This window comes from Labrus bergylta, chromosome 21 (assembly GCF_963930695.1).
Source record: "Labrus bergylta chromosome 21, fLabBer1.1, whole genome shotgun sequence".
NCBI lineage: Eukaryota > Metazoa > Chordata > Actinopteri > Labriformes > Labridae > Labrus > Labrus bergylta.
Window position 1 is genome coordinate 5,522,267 of NC_089215.1, and position 7,507 is coordinate 5,529,773.

Here is a 7,507-nt window from a genome sequence, read left to right on the forward strand (position 1 = left end):
AAGAGCAAGTAAGGTTTATGTTTCAGGTTTAGTCTATCTATTTTATTGAGTTTACTTTCTGAATATGTGATGTGTACATTTGTATATTTGAGTGTAGAAATAAATTGATTTTTCCCAGTGTATTTATTTCCCACCTTCTACTACCTGTCAAAAAAATGTTCACTTTTAACTGCCATTTGAATGTTTCTCATACATTTTCAAACCATATGAATCCTAGTATATTACAGCGAATATAAACACATAACACATAGACCTAGGCATCTAAAAATGGAAACAAGGGTATGTACACCAGAAAGAAACATTACATAAAAACTCAGATGAACTCAGCCCCCTTCAGGTATCATTTCCTCAAGGCACATTGAATCAAAAATAAGTTAATGCAGTGCTCTAATTGGTTCAAATGGAAAACCTCAGGAACCTATATCAGATACAGCATAGATGTTCCTCCACCCACTGATAGTTCAATGCAAGTGTCACTGAGCCTGGAGCCAGAAAAAGCATCAACTGGCCAACTGGCTGCTTCAGTGGTGCCATGGCCTGCATGGTGCAGTGTTAAACCAAAACGCCCCCGCAGTCGGTGAATGTGGTTGTGGGTGCTAAACTGACTTATGTTTCTGCATCTGACACAGTCTAATTTAGCCCTGCGAATGTTACATTTTAAAAGAACTGGAAGTATTTCCACACTATTTATTGTATATAGATCAATGGAAAAAAAAAAAAACAGTAAGTCAGTCAATTCCCCTGACCCCCAACACTTTATCCTCCTCTGATTCTTCGCACACACTGATTCCATTGAGCTGCATCCAAGACACCAAACATTTCAAAGTAAATTTGAGTTAATCAGTACGCGCCGAATCATTGCAGGAGTGCAGTAACTTTAGCAAGCGTGGCAACATGAAGTGACATACTCATCGTTATATCTAACAATGTTTCCGACTCAAGACCACTTAGATCGCTAAGGTTATTAGCAGTGGCTCTTACAATGTTGTGATCTATATATTTTCTGGGTCACCATACGTGAGTTTCTTTTTAATGTAAAATCATCAAGTTTTCAGAGCATTGTTCTTGTGGAAGAAAAGCGCTGCCAGGGCACAGGATATAGAGCATGTATGAGGCCACTTATGCTCGCTCTTCGTTTTACAATTAACAAAAGGTCCCGGTGCTCATGAGGACACGGGCTCCAACGATACTGTCATAAGCTTAATGCTTGTACCTTTGATTTCCAGATCATGAGCGTTTTCAAATATTCCAAGACAAAAGAGAGAAATCCACCAGATGATGAAGAGACAGCTACAGAGGTAGCCAGCTAGTTTGTATATTTAGATTAGGTTCTTATTAAAAGGAAAAAGCAAACAGTGGAATTTGTATGTTGTTTCTTTAAAGCAGAGGAGACAGATTCTACAGGTATGGCAGAAGAGACAGCAGGGGAAGCAGGATAGACAGCTTCGGCTGATTCTTGTAGAGGGACAGTCAGTCAAGCACTGTTCAGACTGCTGTGCCCAGGCATGATCTTTACGTCCCTGTGACGTCTTGTGGAGGTATAATTGGTGCAGCAAGTCATTCACCTACTGTACCGTCTTCGGAGGTAGTAACAGAGGTGTTACAGGGACAAGACTGGATCAGCGCAGCCAGTGGGGGGAGAGCAGCACTGTGTTTGTGCTTATCTGACTGTGTGTGTGTGTGTGTATGTGGAGATCCCGCTGGGCCGCGCTTCCTCAACTATGAAATACAATGTGAATTCACAGACTGAGACACTAATATTAAGCTGTCAGGGAATCAGTATTAATGTAGAAAGACGTCGTGAAGGCTGAGCTTAGATACAGCGCCTTTGTGGAAACTCAGCCTGAACAGGGCTAGAGAGAGGTAGCAGGTAGCTTCCATAGAGGCAGCAGGGTTACACAGTCTCTACTGAGGGAGCGATAACAGTTTGACAGCAGAGAAAGGGGCAGCAAGGGGAGAGTAGTTTCAGTCGTAGTTGTTGCATACGGATGAAAATATTACTTGGTTTAGGGAAACACCGGAATTCCTGGTGGAATCCTGAATGGTTACAGTTGCCCCAGTTTAAACATTGGCTTCATCTTACTCCACATGGAAAGTTTAATGCAATTATTATGCATGAATAAAAAGTCCATGTGAATTTGAGTCATCATTATGGAGCATGAAGCTGTAATTGGAGGGTGCATGTGTCTGTATTGGTTGGTCAAAAATGAGATAGCCAACTACACCAACTACGGCAAACTGCCAAGTTTAGCCCAGCTCCTGGGCCGTGACTATTTCCTCAATCTTAAATTAAATACTTGTGCAAATACGACAATATTGAATTAATTTAGCCCTTATATATTCGTGTAGACCCATTATTATTTCCCAGTGAAACATTACAGCTTTTCCAGTGTCTGTTTTTCAGGTTGATCACAGGAACAACTACCGTTCTCGTCGCTTAGTTGATGAGATTCTGGAGGTTGTTTCCAAGAGCAGATGAGAGCATCCCAAGCCATCAGCCTTGAGCTTGATGAAAGCACAGACATGTCCCTGCTCCGTTAGCTTGATCTGCACATCAGGTATGACCATATATATATGTGGTGGACCCTGCTCACAATGCTGTCTGCCCTATAAGCAGCAAAGTCAGAATCTCTGAGGTACTACTGTAGTTGGAATACTTTGTAAAGGCAATGATAGCATTATCAGAAATGTGAAGTTTTCCAACTTATCAGGAATACATTTTCAATTTGAATTGAAATTCCTGTTTTCCTGCTTCCCCCCAAATATCTTTCTTTTTGCGTTATCTTTATCAAACCCCTTATTGTGCTTTACTTAATTCCATTTCTGTTTCATTCAGATACCTGGATAAAGAAAGGGTGGGTTCCTAACCAGTTCCTTGACATTGTGTTGGTTACTGATGGCAAGGTGGACAACATTGCTGTCAAAGCCCTCCTGCAGAACAAGCAGGTGCCAACAGAGAAACTCTGTGGGCTTGGCACTGACTGGGCAGCAGTTATGACGGGTATGATCATCATCAGAAATCACCATGCAATCTGAGATGTAAACACAGGACATGTTAATGGGGTTGCTAAACAGCTTACAGCTTTCCCTATGATTGTTGCTGTGGCTTGTGCAGCCCACCACCTGTAAAGATGCATCAAATGATGTGAAAGACATGGCAACCTTCTTGGACCACATCCAGGAACTGCACCTGTAGTTCCATCTTAGTGCCAAATGCACTGCAGCACTGAAGGCTCCCACCAAGTAATGACTGACTTGAAGATGAAGGTATATTATTGATTACGTATACTATCATCACATTTGGTATCTATTCTCTCAGTACTAACCAGTAAGGTAAATCTACACTGAAATAACACTGTTTGTTTATTATTCCCAGAGGGTAAAAGATCTCTCAGCACTTGGCCATTGGGATGCTCTAAAATAATCTTAAAGCTGTGCTTGCCACATTGGCAGAGGAGGCAGATCTTAAACGGTGCTCGGTTGCCAAGGAGCTGGCAACCGGGCACACTTTTTGTGCGACCTACAGATTTGTGGCCAATGGGCCAATGTCAACGTTCTTCACATCAAGGAGCAGGAGTGTGGTGATTCCTTTTTTAATATTTGAAACTGTTGGTCTTCATTGGAGAAAGTGCTGAACATAACAATAACACACCATTATTTATATTTCCTTTTTTTTCAGTAATCTGGTGCCAATCCTAAAATCTCTTTAACTTTGGGTTCCTGATTGATATCCTCAGACGCATCAATAACACAGGTGAGACTATTCTCCGCCAAGAGCAAGATGACCCCCTTGGTCTTGGAGCTTTTTGCAATCCAACATGAGGAGGAGCGCAACAGGATAGGACCAGGGTGCTAAGGTACTTCCACAAGGGGAGCAGGGGAACAGATTTGTGAGAGACTTATTTTTTGAAGCCAATACAATACACTTCAGTGCTTCACAATGGAGTTTGGAGGGTTTGTGTTCCTTTTCTGCTAATTGGAGGTTTCCCGTTCTTACATCAGTGGCCTGATTCATCACCTAGAAAGCAGGTTCCAGACTCTGGATATAATTGGTGGTTCAGTGTTTTGGGATCACAGGGCGTTGCACTTGGTGATGAACAGAATATCTCCCAGCAAAAAGGTTTGCTCCCTTAGGAGGTGACCTTGTTGCTCCAGGCTTGTTGTTAACAGCAGGACTGACAGCCTACAAATCCCCACATCTACCTAATGTTTATCACTACGCTGAACTTAAGCTCTTTTTCCGAGCTCCGAGTTCTATTTTCTAAAACGCTGTTTAAACTATTCAGCTTGAACTGCTGATTTTAAAACTTAAACAATGTAGATTAAAATGTTGTTAAAATGAATTCCTGGGACAAGGACCAAGCAGAAATGATGAGCCTGCGAGGCAGTAAGTGTGACCAATGGGGGCAGATTTACCCATTGCTTAGCCGTTTGGCAGCAACAGCACTCGAGACTTCTCCACAATGAACAGGTTAAAGTAGAAAGGGCGCGGAAACATGGCTGAAGTTACAGAGATGTAATTCAAATAATCTTGACTTATAGAGGAGTACAAAAAATATGAAGCAAATTAACTTTTTATTTACATACATCCGGCTAAGTGTAGTTTACATTCATTTTCAGGTCAAATCTGACCTTGGAAAATGTAATTTCCTTTACTTTTTTGCTTATAAAGCACAGGTGTTGTACACATACTGCAAAAGTATTAAACTCTGGAAAAGGAGTATTTTTGTGTGAAAATGACAAAAATAGTCCAAGAAAATGAAATATTTCTAGTCTATTGGAAGGTTAACCATATCTAATGCATCATTATATACTCCTTTATGTATCTGTTCATCGTACAATCCTCTCCATGCAGGCGATTTCAGATAGAGCAAAATTAAAGACTGCATACCACAGTGAATGTGTGCCAGCTCATACGCACAGATAAGCAGCTATTACCTTTTTTTTTTTTTTTTAATCCATCCTCATACCTATCCCTGTCATAAAGATTTTTATTCCTCTTTCATGCACCTTAAGAGGACATAATGACACTTTTTCAGGGAGTGGAGAAGCAAGGACACATGATGGATTCAGTGTTGGACTCTCTCGTTGCCTAGTTCTGCAAAATAGAGGGTTTTTTTATGAGTATAGCAGCCTTGCCATCATTTTGGACTTTTATGTGTCATTCTGCCAGTAACTCTTTTCTTGAATGGATGCACTGTACTCGTGTAGTAATACACCTGGCGTGCCATTCAATGTGGAATATCTATTCGAGTCCTATCATCCATGTCCATGGCAAATTATTCTCCAGCATTTAGAGATAAAATGACCACCATTTTTCCTTTTAATTATCTTTTAAGTCAATCAAATATATTTCAATGAACCACTGTGCACAGTGTTATATAAAGGCTGTATCTCATCATGGTTGGTAAAATGATAAAGTGCTGCAGCTATTGCATCAACACTTTGCAATACCTGGTGAGATAACTTATTACAACAAGCTTGTTTGGTTATGGTTAGGACAAAACATGTGGACAAAAAATTGCATCCTCTAAGGTAAAACAAAAACAGCAGTGTGGGTTACAAAGTGAGCATTTCTCCTCTGGGAAACAATGCTAATTTTTTTTTGGACTCTTGAGGAGGCCTTGAAGGGAGCCTGAAGAAGAGATGAGTGCAAATTAGAGAAAACAAACCTGTTATGAGATCTGTTAAAAAAAACTTGGAAGTTTTACAAAGAAGAAAAACATTGCAGGGAGGTCTCGTTTCTGAACTTGTAGTTATTACAGACATTCACAGGAACTCTGACATTTTCTTTTCAGATATAAGAAGCTTGATTATTCTGACGCATATGGAGAATTCTTAATACAGGTAATGCTGGTGATTTATTTAGAAATACGAGGAGATTGAGCTTTTTCCGTTTGCAATGAAAACATGCAAAGTGGAAATTACAGAGAAAGGGATCACAAAGTCACTGCAGCTTTGCGGCAATCACACAATTACATGCTTGGTTAGAAACACGATAACCACAGGCTGGGCATCAGTGTACCATGATGCTCTGTGTTCTAATGTAACTTGGAAAAGCATGCGTATTATCTTCTGAATCACAGTGATGGATCACCTTCACTCTCAGAATTAGACGTGTTGGGAGGCATTTTTGTAGCCTGGCAGGTATGTCAAAACTGATTTAAAAAATATGGTTCATCACGGTGCCTGCATGTAAAAATAGCCTCGGAGATAACATTAAGTGTGATTGCTTTCATGCATAGAAAATGCAAAAGAAAAAAAAGGAAGAAGAAGAAAACAGCTGTCACGCTGGAATGATCCTGTAAAGAGGTTCGCTTGAAGCAACAGTTGACATGCCTCTCACGAAAGACGTGTGAGTGACAAGACCTCTGGTTCGACTTCTTCTGCGTCTCAGGAATGACTCAAGAAAAATCCCTTTCGCTTTACTGTGGAGAAGTCTGTGTTTGAAGAAGTAAAACACCTGGAGGTAGACGAGTCTACCTTTCAAATGAGGGAGAGATTTACATCATTCTTTCTTATCAGCTGAGCTGTGATTGATGAGCCATCATTTCTTTTCCAAGTTCTGGAGTATATTTGCCTTCATGGGGAAAGCTTCACATCGTCATCACAGGAAACGTCGCAGCATTTCAGACTAATGTAACTGCTAGCTTGTGGAATCAGAAAAAATGGACCAGTTAACATCTGAGTGCGAGTCCAATCTCTTTTGGGATGACAGTTCTTTATCTTTGTGTTTGCTTGTCCATCTTTGATTTGGGAACTTCAAGAACTGATACTAAAAAAGAAATGGAGGTAAATCAAAAGGGTTGGCAAACAGGAGATGCTGGCCAGCTAACCAGCTCTGCACTCCAGACAAGTACAATTCTTCCCATTGGTTACTTAATTTTTGCTAGGGGCTATGGTGGCCTAGTGGGTAGTTCACCTGCCCCATCTACAGAGGCTGTAACCCTAGGCTTATTTAGGGTTAGGACGACTCTGAGCCCTAACCCTAACTCTCAAAGCCCCCGTTCAAACTCAACCTGTGTCTACATTCCCCACTTTCTCTCTCTCTGATTCCCAACTCTATCAACTGTCCTGTCCCTCGAATAAAAGCAAAGAAAAGCCCAAAAACAAACCTTTAAAATATATATTCTGAAAGTTTACAGTGATGTGGGAGAGATATACAAATTCAAAAATGCATATAATTGGAAGCAGGAACTTCCAAAAAGGTGCCATTGTTTGAAAATTAGTTGGCAAATAGTTGGCACTCGTGTGCAAGATGGGTCAGTCATTTTTTGAGTTGCATAGAGAACACTTTCATTTTTAAGCAAGATATAGCATTCATTGGAAAGTAAATGTAAGACGTATGTGATGGAAAAATAAACATTTGATTTCACTGATCCTTTACAGCCAAGCGTACGTTGGTAGATGGATATGAAAATCACAGCTCAGTGTGTGATTGCCTTCAACTTGTCTGTTCCCACATTGATTGCTCTGAGAAGTTCCATTTACCAGTCTCTGCTACGTG